The sequence below is a fragment of the Pseudophryne corroboree genome, chromosome 1 (assembly GCF_028390025.1).
Source record: "Pseudophryne corroboree isolate aPseCor3 chromosome 1, aPseCor3.hap2, whole genome shotgun sequence".
Taxonomy (NCBI): Eukaryota; Metazoa; Chordata; class Amphibia; order Anura; family Myobatrachidae; genus Pseudophryne; species Pseudophryne corroboree.
In genome coordinates this window covers 886,219,317-886,231,630 of record NC_086444.1, presented here as the reverse complement: position 1 = coordinate 886,231,630, position 12,314 = coordinate 886,219,317, and the positions used below count along the sequence as shown (strand labels likewise).

At 33.9% G+C, this 12,314-nt stretch overlaps 7 non-coding genes across 7 annotated transcripts; all 7 read right to left on the bottom strand.

The window, feature by feature from the left end:
• Positions 1-2,322: 2,322 nt before the first annotated feature.
• On the bottom strand, positions 2,323-2,395 carry TRNAK-UUU (transfer RNA lysine (anticodon UUU)). Its single transcript has one exon. It is a non-coding gene; the product is annotated as a tRNA-Lys (tRNA).
• A 1,230-nt stretch (positions 2,396-3,625) lies between these two features.
• On the bottom strand, positions 3,626-3,698 carry TRNAK-UUU (transfer RNA lysine (anticodon UUU)). The gene has a single exon. It is a non-coding gene; the product is annotated as a tRNA-Lys (tRNA).
• A 1,234-nt stretch (positions 3,699-4,932) lies between these two features.
• Positions 4,933-5,005, bottom strand: TRNAK-UUU (transfer RNA lysine (anticodon UUU)). Its single transcript has one exon. It is a non-coding gene; the product is annotated as a tRNA-Lys (tRNA).
• Positions 5,006-8,192: 3,187 nt separating this feature from the next.
• On the bottom strand, positions 8,193-8,265 carry TRNAK-UUU (transfer RNA lysine (anticodon UUU)). The gene has a single exon. It is a non-coding gene; the product is annotated as a tRNA-Lys (tRNA).
• A 1,230-nt stretch (positions 8,266-9,495) lies between these two features.
• On the bottom strand, positions 9,496-9,568 carry TRNAK-UUU (transfer RNA lysine (anticodon UUU)). Its single transcript has one exon. It is a non-coding gene; the product is annotated as a tRNA-Lys (tRNA).
• A 1,234-nt stretch (positions 9,569-10,802) lies between these two features.
• TRNAK-UUU (transfer RNA lysine (anticodon UUU)) lies at positions 10,803-10,875 on the bottom strand. The gene has a single exon. It is a non-coding gene; the product is annotated as a tRNA-Lys (tRNA).
• A 1,231-nt stretch (positions 10,876-12,106) lies between these two features.
• Positions 12,107-12,179, bottom strand: TRNAK-UUU (transfer RNA lysine (anticodon UUU)). The gene has a single exon. It is a non-coding gene; the product is annotated as a tRNA-Lys (tRNA).
• Between the last annotated feature and the right edge of the window lie 135 nt (positions 12,180-12,314).

Genomic DNA, 12,314 nt, shown 5'->3' with positions numbered 1-12,314 from the left:
TAATCACATTCAATTATTTTTGTCAAAGAGGTTTGATTTATTACTTGTCTAATTTAATCACTGTGTGCCTATCAAAGAAGGATGGATTTGAGTTCCTGATTAAATAAAGTCTTTAGAACTGACATGTAGCGATACTACTTTGTGATGATTATATTACTAGATGCCAATAATGTGTGCCTATTGAAGAGTGATAAAGTCCATTCTTAATATTCTACAGAATCTCTCCAATCTATTCACCTTCCCATTGAATAATGAACATAATCAGCATCAACAATTAAAAGATGGCTGCCTGCAGGAATGGATAATTTTAAACTCTGCAATATTGTCCATTTCACAAACAAAAACACCATTGTTTAAAAGACACCCACCTGAACAGGGACTTGAACCCTGGACTCTCAGATTAAAAGTCTGATGCTCTACCGACTGAGCTATCAAGGCTCTGAGCACTGAAGTTGCCATATTGGAAACTGCTAGAAATATATAAAACATGACAATTTGCTGTGCAATTACAAAAAATGTGGAAAAATATATATGTGTTACTGCAATCATGAACTGAAAGACTTGGCTTGTAGGGTCTCTTGATGAAATATATTTTAGTTTCCTCTGTGTTTAAGTTGTAAATCCTTAGATGCTTTAAGTATCACCTCACTTCAATAATCACATTCAATTATTTTTGTCAAAGAGGTTTGATTTATTACTTGTCTAATTTAATCACTGTGTGCCTATCAAAGAAGGATGGATTTGAGTTCGTGATGAAACAAAGTCTTTAGAACTGACATGTAGTGATACTACTTTGTGATGACTATATTACTAGATGCCAATAATGTGTGCCTATTGAAGAGTGATAAAGTCCATTCTTAATATTCTAAAGAATCTCTCCAATCTATACACCTTCCCATTGAATAATGAACATAATCAGCATCAACAATTAAAAGATGGCTGCCTGCAGGAATGGATAATTTTAAACTCTGCAAAATTGTCCATTTCACAAACAAAAAGACCATTGTTTAAAAGACACTCACCTGAACAGGGACTTGAACCCTGGACCCTCAGATTAAAAGTCTGATGCTCTACCGACTGAGCTATCCATTCTCTGGACACTGAAGTTGCCATATTGGAAACTGCTAGAAATATATAAAACATGACAATTTGCTGTGCAATTACAAAAAATGTGGAAAAATATATGTGTTACTGCAATCATGAACTGAAAGACTTGGCTTGTGGGGTCTCTTGATGAAATATATTTTAGTTTCCTCTGTGTTTAAGTTGTAAATCCTTAGATGCTTTAAGTATCACCTCACTTCAATAATCACATTCAATTATTTTTGTCAAAGAGGTTTGATTTATTACTTGTCTAATTTAATCACTGTGTGCCTATCAAAGAAGGATGGATTTGAGTTCGTGATGAAACAAAGTCTTTAGAACTGACATGTAGTGATACTACTTTGTGATGACTATATTACTAGATGCCAATAATGTGTGCCTATTGAAGAGTGATAAAGTCCATTCTTAATATTCTAAAGAATCTCTCCAATCTATACACCTTCCCATTGAATAATGAACATAATCAGCATCAACAATTAAAAGATGGCTGCCTGCAGGAATGGATGATTTTAAACTCTGCAAAATTGTCCATTTCACAAACAAAAAAAACATTGTTTAAAAGACACTCGCCTGAACAGGGACTTGAACCCTGGACCCTCAGATTAAAAGTTTGATGCTCTACCGACTGAGCTATCCAGGGTCTGAGCGGTGAAATTGCCATATTGGAAACTGCACGAAATATATAAAACATGACAATTTGCTGTTCAATTACAAAAAATTTGGAAAAATATATGTGTTACTGCTATCATGAACTAAAAGACTTAGCTTGTAGGGTCTCTTGATGAAATATATTTTAGTTTCCTCTGTGTTTAAGATGTAAATCCTTAGATTCGTTAAGTATCACCTTACTTCAATAATCACATTCAATTATTTTGTCAAAGAGGTTTGATGTATTACTTGTCTAATTTAATCACTGTGTGCCTATCAAAGAAGGATGGATTTGAGTTCCTGATGAAATAAAGTCTTTAGAACTGACATGTAGCGATACTACTTTGTGATGATTATATTACTAGATGCCAATAATGTTTGCCTATTGAAGAGTGATAAAGTCCATTCTTAATATTCTACAGAATATTTCCAATCTATTCACCTTCCCATTGAATAATGAACATAATCAGCATCAACAATTAAAAGATGGCTACCTGTAGGAATGGATAATTTTATACTCTGCAAAATTGTCCATTTCACAAACAAAAACACCATTGTTTAAAAGACACTCGCCTGAGCAGGAACTTGAACCCTGGACCCTCAGATTAAAAGTCTGATGCTCTACCGACTGAGCTATCCAGGCTCTGAGCACTGAAGTTGCCATATTGGAAACTGCTCGAAATATATAAAACATGACAATTTGCTGTGCAATTACAAAAAATGTGGAAAAATATATGTGTTACTGCAATCATGAACTGAAAAACTTGGCTTGTAGGGTCTCTTGATGAAATATATTTTAGTTTCCTCTGTGTTTAAGATGTAAATCCTTAGATTCATTAAGTATCACCTTACTTCAATAATCACATTCAATTATTTTTGTCAAAGAGGTTTGATTTATTACTTGTCTAATTTACCCACTGTGTGCCTATCAAAGAAGGATGGATTTGAGTTCCTGATGAAATAAAGTCTTTAGAACTAACATGTAGCGATACTACTTTGTGATGATTATATTACTAGATGCCAACAATTTGTGCCTATTGAAGAGTGATAAAGTCCATTCTTAATATTCTACAGAATCTTTCCAATCTTTTCACCTTCCCATTGAATAATGAACATAAGCATCAACAATTAAAAGATGGCTGCCTGCAGGAATGGATAATTTTAAACTCTGCAAAATTGTCCATTTCACAAACAAAAACACCATTGTTTAAAAGACACTCTCCTGAATAGGGACTTGAACCCTGGACCCTCAGATTAAAAGTCTGATGCTCTACCGACTGAGCTATCCATTCTCTGGACACTGAAGTTGCCATATTGGAAACTGCTAGAAATATATAAAACATGACAATTTGCTGTGCAATTACAAAAAATTTGGAAAAATATATATGTGTTACTGCAATCATGAACTGAAAGACTTGGCTTGTAGGGTCTCTTGATGAAATATATTTTAGTTTCCTCTGTGTTTAAGTTGTAAATCCTTAGATGCTTTAAGTATCACCTCACTTCAATAATCACATTCAATTATTTTTGTCAAAGAGGTTTGATTTATTACTTGTCTAATTTAATCACTGTGTGCCTATCAAAGAAGGATGGATTTGAGTTCGTGATGAAACAAAGTCTTTAGAACTGACATGTAGTGATACTACTTTGTGATGACTATATTACTAGATGCCAATAATGTGTGCCTATTGAAGAGTGATAAAGTCCATTCTTAATATTCTAAAGAATCTCTCCAATCTATACACCTTCCCATTGAATAATGAACATAATCAGCATCAACAATTAAAAGATGGCTGCCTGCAGGAATGGATAATTTTAAACACTGCAAAATTGTCCATTTCACAAACAAAAAGACCATTGTTTAAAAGACACTCACCTGAACAGGGACTTGAACCCTGGACCCTCAGATTAAAAGTCTGATGCTCTACCGACTGAGCTATCCAGGCTCTGTGTGCTGAAGTTGCCATATTGGAAACTGCTCGAAATATATAAAACATGACAATTTGCTGTGCAATTACAAAAAATGTGGAAAAATATATGTGTTACTGCAATCATGAACTGAAAGACTTGGCTTGTGGGGTCTCTTGATGAAATATATTTTAGTTTCCTCTGTGTTTAAGTTGTAAATCCTTAGATGCTTTAAGTATCACCTCACTTCAATAATCACATTCAATTATTTTTTGTCAAAGAGGTTTGATTTATTACTTGTCTAATTTAATCACTGTGTGCCTATCAAAGAAGGATGGATTTGAGTTCCTGATGAAACAAAGTCTTTAGAACTGACATGTAGTGATACTACTTTGTGATGACTATATTACTAGATGCCAATAATGTGTGCCTATTGAAGAGTGATAAAGTCCATTCTTAATATTCTAAAGAATCTCTCCAATCTATACACCTTCCCATTGAATAATGAACATAATCAGCATCAACAATTAAAAGATGGCTGCCTGCAGGAATGGATAATTTTAAACTCTGCAAAATTGTCCATTTCACAAACAAAAACACCATTGTTTAAAAGACACTCTCCTGAATAGGGACTTGAACCCTGGACCCTCAGATTAAAAGTCTGATGCTCTACCGACTGAGCTATCCATTCTCTGGACACTGAAGTTGCCATATTGGAAACTGCTAGAAATATATAAAACATGACAATTTGCTGTGCAATTACAAAAAATGTGGAAAAATATATATGTGTTACTGCAATCATGAACTGAAAGACTTGGCTTGTAGGGTCTCTTGATGAAATATATTTTAGTTTCCTCTGTGTTTAAGTTGTAAATCCTTAGATGCTTTAAGTATCACCTCACTTCAATAATCACATTCAATTATTTTTGTCAAAGAGGTTTGATTTATTACTTGTCTAATTTAATCACTGTGTGCCTATCAAAGAAGGATGGATTTGAGTTCGTGATGAAACAAAGTCTTTAGAACTGACATGTAGTGATACTACTTTGTGATGACTATATTACTAGATGCCAATAATGTGTGCCTATTGAAGAGTGATAAAGTCCATTCTTAATATTCTAAAGAATCTCTCCAATCTATACACCTTCCCATTGAATAATGAACATAATCAGCATCAACAATTAAAAGATGGCTGCCTGCAGGAATGGATAATTTTAAACTCTGCAAAATTGTCCATTTCACAAACAAAAAGACCATTGTTTAAAAGACACTCACCTGAACAGGGACTTGAACCCTGGACCCTCAGATTAAAAGTCTGATGCTCTACCGACTGAGCTATCCAGGCTCTGTGTGCTGAAGTTGCCATATTGGAAACTGCTCGAAATATATAAAACATGACAATTTGCTGTGCAATTACAAAAAATGTGGAAATATATATGTGTTACTGCAATCATGAACTGAAAGACTTGGCTTGTGGGGTCTCTTGATGAAATATATTTTAGTTTCCTCTGTGTTTAAGTTGTAAATCCTTAGATGCTTTAAGTATCACCTCACTTCAATAATCACATTCAATTATTTTTGTCAAAGAGGTTTGATTTATTACTTGTCTAATTTAATCACTGTGTGCCTATAAAAGAAGGATGGATTTGAGTTCCTGATGAAACAAAGTCTTTAGAACTGACATGTAGTGATACTACTTTGTGATGACTATATTACTAGATGCCAATAATGTGTGCCTATTGAAGAGTGATAAAGTCCATTCTTAATATTCTAAAGAATCTCTCCAATCTATACACCTTCCCATTGAATAATGAACATAATCAGCATCAACAAGTAAAAGATGGCTGCCTGCAGGAATGGATAATTTTAAACTCTGCAAAATTGTCCATTTCACAAACAAAAACACCATTGTTTAAAAGACACTCTCCTGAATAGGGACTTGAACCCTGGACCCTCAGATTAAAAGTCTGATGCTCTACCGACTGAGCTATCCATTCTCTGAACACTGATGTTGCCATATTGGAAACTGCTCGAAATATATAAAACATGACAATTTGATGTGCAATTACAAAAATGTGGAAAAATATATGTGTTACTGCAATCATGAACTGAAAGACTTGGCTTGTAGGGTATCTTGATGAAATATATTTTAGTTTCCTCTGTGTTTAAGATGTAAATTCTTAGATACGTTAAGTATCACCTTACTTCAATAATCACATTCAATTATTTTTGTCAAAGAGGTTTGATTTATTACTTGTCTAATTTAATCACTGTGTGCCTATCAAAGAAGGATGGATTTGAGTTCCTGATTAAATAAAGTCTTTAGAACTGACATGTAGCGATACTACTTTGTGATGATTATATTACTAGATGCCAATAATGTGTGCCTATTGAAGAGTGATAAAGTCCATTCTTAATATTCTACAGAATCTCTCCAATCTATTCACCTTCCCATTGAATAATGAACATAATCAGCATCAACAATTAAAAGATGGCTGCCTGCAGGAATGGATAATTTTAAACTCTGCAATATTGTCCATTTCACAAACAAAAACACCATTGTTTAAAAGACACCCACCTGAACAGGGACTTGAACCCTGGACTCTCAGATTAAAAGTCTGATGCTCTACCGACTGAGCTATCAAGGCTCTGAGCACTGAAGTTGCCATATTGGAAACTGCTAGAAATATATAAAACATGACAATTTGCTGTGCAATTACAAAAAATGTGGAAAAATATATATGTGTTACTGCAATCATGAACTGAAAGACTTGGCTTGTAGGGTCTCTTGATGAAATATATTTTAGTTTCCTCTGTGTTTAAGTTGTAAATCCTTAGATGCTTTAAGTATCACCTCACTTCAATAATCACATTCAATTATTTTTGTCAAAGAGGTTTGATTTATTACTTGTCTAATTTAATCACTGTGTGCCTATCAAAGAAGGATGGATTTGAGTTCGTGATGAAACAAAGTCTTTAGAACTGACATGTAGTGATACTACTTTGTGATGACTATATTACTAGATGCCAATAATGTGTGCCTATTGAAGAGTGATAAAGTCCATTCTTATTATTCTAAAGAATCTCTCCAATCTATACACCTTCCCATTGAATAATGAACATAATCAGCATCAACAATTAAAAGATGGCTGCCTGCAGGAATGGATAATTTTAAACTCTGCAAAATTGTCCATTTCACAAACAAAAAGACCATTGTTTAAAAGACACTCACCTGAACAGGGACTTGAACCCTGGACCCTCAGATTAAAAGTCTGATGCTCTACCGACTGAGCTATCCATTCTCTGGACACTGAAGTTGCCATATTGGAAACTGCTAGAAATATATAAAACATGACAATTTGCTGTGCAATTACAAAAAATGTGGAAAAATATATGTGTTACTGCAATCATGAACTGAAAGACTTGGCTTGTGGGGTCTCTTGATGAAATATATTTTAGTTTCCTCTGTGTTTAAGTTGTAAATCCTTAGATGCTTTAAGTATCACCTCACTTCAATAATCACATTCAATTATTTTTGTCAAAGAGGTTTGATTTATTACTTGTCTAATTTAATCACTGTGTGCCTATCAAAGAAGGATGGATTTGAGTTCGTGATGAAACAAAGTCTTTAGAACTGACATGTAGTGATACTACTTTGTGATGACTATATTACTAGATGCCAATAATGTGTGCCTATTGAAGAGTGATAAAGTCCATTCTTAATATTCTAAAGAATCTCTCCAATCTATACACCTTCCCATTGAATAATGAACATAATCAGCATCAACAATTAAAAGATGGCTGCCTGCAGGAATGGATGATTTTAAACTCTGCAAAATTGTCCATTTCACAAACAAAAAAAACATTGTTTAAAAGACACTCGCCTGAACAGGGACTTGAACCCTGGACCCTCAGATTAAAAGTTTGATGCTCTACCGACTGAGCTATCCAGGGTCTGAGCGCTGAAATTGCCATATTGGAAACTGCACGAAATATATAAAACATGACAATTTGCTGTTCAATTACAAAAAATTTTGAAAAATATATGTGTTACTGCTATCATGAACTAAAAGACTTGGCTTGTAGGGTCTCTTGATGAAATATATTTTAGTTTCCTCTGTGTTTAAGATGTAAATCCTTAGATTCGTTAAGTATCACCTTACTTCAATAATCACATTCAATTATTTTGTCAAAGAGGTTTGATGTATTACTTGTCTAATTTAATCACTGTGTGCCTATCAAAGAAGGATGGATTTGAGTTCCTGATGAAATAAAGTCTTTAGAACTGACATGTAGCGATACTACTTTGTGATGATTATATTACTAGATGCCAATAATGTTTGCCTATTGAAGAGTGATAAAGTCCATTCTTAATATTCTACAGAATATTTCCAATCTATTCACCTTCCCATTGAATAATGAACATAATCAGCATCAACAATTAAAAGATGGCTACCTGTAGGAATGGATAATTTTATACTCTGCAAAATTGTCCATTTCACAAACAAAAACACCATTGTTTAAAAGACACTCGCCTGAGCAGGAACTTGAACCCTGGACCCTCAGATTAAAAGTCTGATGCTCTACCGACTGAGCTATCCAGGCTCTGAGCACTGAAGTTGCCATATTGGAAACTGCTCGAAATATATAAAACATGACAATTTGCTGAGCAATTACAAAAAATGTGGAAAAATATATGTGTTACTGCAATCATGAACTGAAAGACTTGGCTTGTAGGGTCTCTTGATGAAATATATTTTAGTTTCCTCTGTGTTTAAGATGTAAATCCTTAGATTCATTAAGTATCACCTTACTTCAATAATCACATTCAATTATTTTTGTCAAAGAGGTTTGATTTATTACTTGTCTAATTTACCCACTGTGTGCCTATCAAAGAAGGATGGATTTGAGTTCCTGATGAAATAAAGTCTTTAGAACTAACATGTAGCGATACTACTTTGTGATGATTATATTACTAGATGCCAACAATTTGTGCCTATTGAAGAGTGATAAAGTCCATTCTTAATATTCTACAGAATCTTTCCAATCTTTTCACCTTCCCATTGAATAATGAACATAAGCATCAACAATTAAAAGATGGCTGCCTGCAGGAATGGATAATTTTAAACTCTGCAAAATTGTCCATTTCACAAACAAAAACACCATTGTTTAAAAGACACTCTCCTGAATAGGGACTTGAACCCTGGACCCTCAGATTAAAAGTCTGATGCTCTACCGACTGAGCTATCCATTCTCTGGACACTGAAGTTGCCATATTGGAAACTGCTAGAAATATATAAAACATGACAATTTGCTGTGCAATTACAAAAAATGTGGAAAAATATATATGTGTTACTGCAATCATGAACTGAAAGACTTGGCTTGTAGGGTCTCTTGATGAAATATATTTTAGTTTCCTCTGTGTTTAAGTTGTAAATCCTTAGATGCTTTAAGTATCACCTCACTTCAATAATCACATTCAATTATTTTTGTCAAAGAGGTTTGATTTATTACTTGTCTAATTTAATCACTGTGTGCCTATCAAAGAAGGATGGATTTGAGTTCGTGATGAAACAAAGTCTTTAGAACTGACATGTAGTGATACTACTTTGTGATGACTATATTACTAGATGCCAATAATGTGTGCCTATTGAAGAGTGATAAAGTCCATTCTTAATATTCTAAAGAATCTCTCCAATCTATACACCTTCCCATTGAATAATGAACATAATCAGCATCAACAATTAAAAGATGGCTGCCTGCAGGAATGGATAATTTTAAACACTGCAAAATTGTCCATTTCACAAACAAAAAGACCATTGTTTAAAAGACACTCACCTGAACAGGGACTTGAACCCTGGACCCTCAGATTAAAAGTCTGATGCTCTACCGACTGAGCTATCCAGGCTCTGTGTGCTGAAGTTGCCATATTGGAAACTGCTCGAAATATATAAAACATGACAATTTGCTGTGCAATTACAAAAAATGTGGAAAAATATATGTGTTACTGCAATCATGAACTGAAAGACTTGGCTTGTGGGGTCTCTTGATGAAATATATTTTAGTTTCCTCTGTGTTTAAGTTGTAAATCCTTAGATGCTTTAAGTATCACCTCACTTCAATAATCACATTCAATTATTTTTTGTCAAAGAGGTTTGATTTATTACTTGTCTAATTTAATCACTGTGTGCCTATCAAAGAAGGATGGATTTGAGTTCCTGATGAAACAAAGTCTTTAGAACTGACATGTAGTGATACTACTTTGTGATGACTATATTACTAGATGCCAATAATGTGTGCCTATTGAAGAGTGATAAAGTCCATTCTTAATATTCTAAAGAATCTCTCCAATCTATACACCTTCCCATTGAATAATGAACATAATCAGCATCAACAATTAAAAGATGGCTGCCTGCAGGAATGGATAATTTTAAACTCTGCAAAATTGTCCATTTCACAAACAAAAACACCATTGTTTAAAAGACACTCTCCTGAATAGGGACTTGAACCCTGGACCCTCAGATTAAAAGTCTGATGCTCTACCGACTGAGCTATCCATTCTCTGGAAACTGAAGTTGCCATATTGGAAACTGCTAGAAATATATAAAACATGACAATTTGCTGTGCAATTACAAAAAATGTGGAAAAATATATATGTGTTACTGCAATCATGAACTGAAAGACTTGGCTTGTAGGGTCTCTTGATGAAATATATTTTAGTTTCCTCTGTGTTTAAGTTGTAAATCCTTAGATGCTTTAAGTATCACCTCACTTCAATAATCACATTCAATTATTTTTGTCAAAGAGGTTTGATTTATTACTTGTCTAATTTAATCACTGTGTGCCTATCAAAGAAGGATGGATTTGAGTTCGTGATGAAACAAAGTCTTTAGAACTGACATGTAGTGATACTACTTTGTGATGACTATATTACTAGATGCCAATAATGTGTGCCTATTGAAGAGTGATAAAGTCCATTCTTAATATTCTAAAGAATCTCTCCAATCTATACACCTTCCCATTGAATAATGAACATAATCAGCATCAACAATTAAAAGATGTCTGCCTGCAGGAATGGATAATTTTAAACTCTGCAAAATTGTCCATTTCACAAACAAAAAGACCATTGTTTAAAAGACACTCACCTGAACAGGGACTTGAACCCTGGACCCTCAGATTAAAAGTCTGATGCTCTACCGACTGAGCTATCCAGGCTCTGTGTGCTGAAGTTGCCATATTGGAAACTGCTCGAAATATATAAAACATGACAATTTGCTGTGCAATTACAAAAAATGTGGAAATATATATGTGTTACTGCAATCATGAACTGAAAGACTTGGCTTGTGGGGTCTCTTGATGAAATATATTTTAGTTTCCTCTGTGTTTAAGTTGTAAATCCTTAGATGCTTTAAGTATCACCTCACTTCAATAATCACATTCAATTATTTTTGTCAAAGAGGTTTGATTTATTACTTGTCTAATTTAATCACTGTGTGCCTATAAAAGAAGGATGGATTTGAGTTCCTGATGAAACAAAGTCTTTAGAACTGACATGTAGTGATACTACTTTGTGATGACTATATTACTAGATGCCAATAATGTGTGCCTATTGAAGAGTGATAAAGTCCATTCTTAATATTCTAAAGAATCTCTCCAATCTATACACCTTCCCATTGAATAATGAACATAATCAGCATCAACAATTAAAAGATGGCTGCCTGCAGGAATGGATAATTTTAAACTCTGCAAAATTGTCCATTTCACAAACAAAAACACCATTGTTTAAAAGACACTCTCCTGAATAGGGACTTGAACCCTGGACCCTCAGATTAAAATTCTGATGCTCTACCGACTGAGCTATCCATTCTCTGAACCCTGATGTTGCCATATTGGAAACTGCTCGAAATATATAAAACATGACAATTTGATGTGCAATTACAAAAAATGTGGAAAAATATATGTGTTACTGCAATCATGAACTGAAAGACTTGGCTTGTAGGGTATCTTGATGAAATATATTTTAGTTTCCTCTGTGTTTAAGATGTAAATTCTTAGATTCGTTAAGTATCACCTTACTTCAATAATCACATTCAATTATTTTTGTCAAAGAGGTTTGATTTATTATTTGTCTAATTTAATCACTGTGTGCCTATCAAAGAAGGATGGATTTGAGTTCCTGATGAAATAAAGTCTTTAGAACTGACATGTAGCGATACTACTTTGTGATGATTATATTACTAGATGCCAATAATGTGTGCCTATTGAAGAGTGATAAAGTCCATTCTTAATATTCTACAGAATCTTTCCAATCTATTCATCTTCCCATTGAATAATGAACATAATCAGCATCAACAATTAAAAGATGGCTACCTGTAGGAATGGATAATTTTATACTCTGCAAAATTGTCCATTTCACAAACAAAAACACCATTGTTTAAAAGACACTCGCCTGAGCAGGAACTTGAATCCTGGACCCTCAGATTAAAAGTCTGATGCTCTACCAACTGAGCTATCCAGGCTCTGAGCACTGAAGTTGCCATATTGGAAACTGCTCGAAATATATAAAACATGACAATTTGCTGTGCAATTACAAAAAATGTGGAAAAATATATGTGTTACTGCAATCATGAACTGAAAGACTTGGCTTGTAGGGT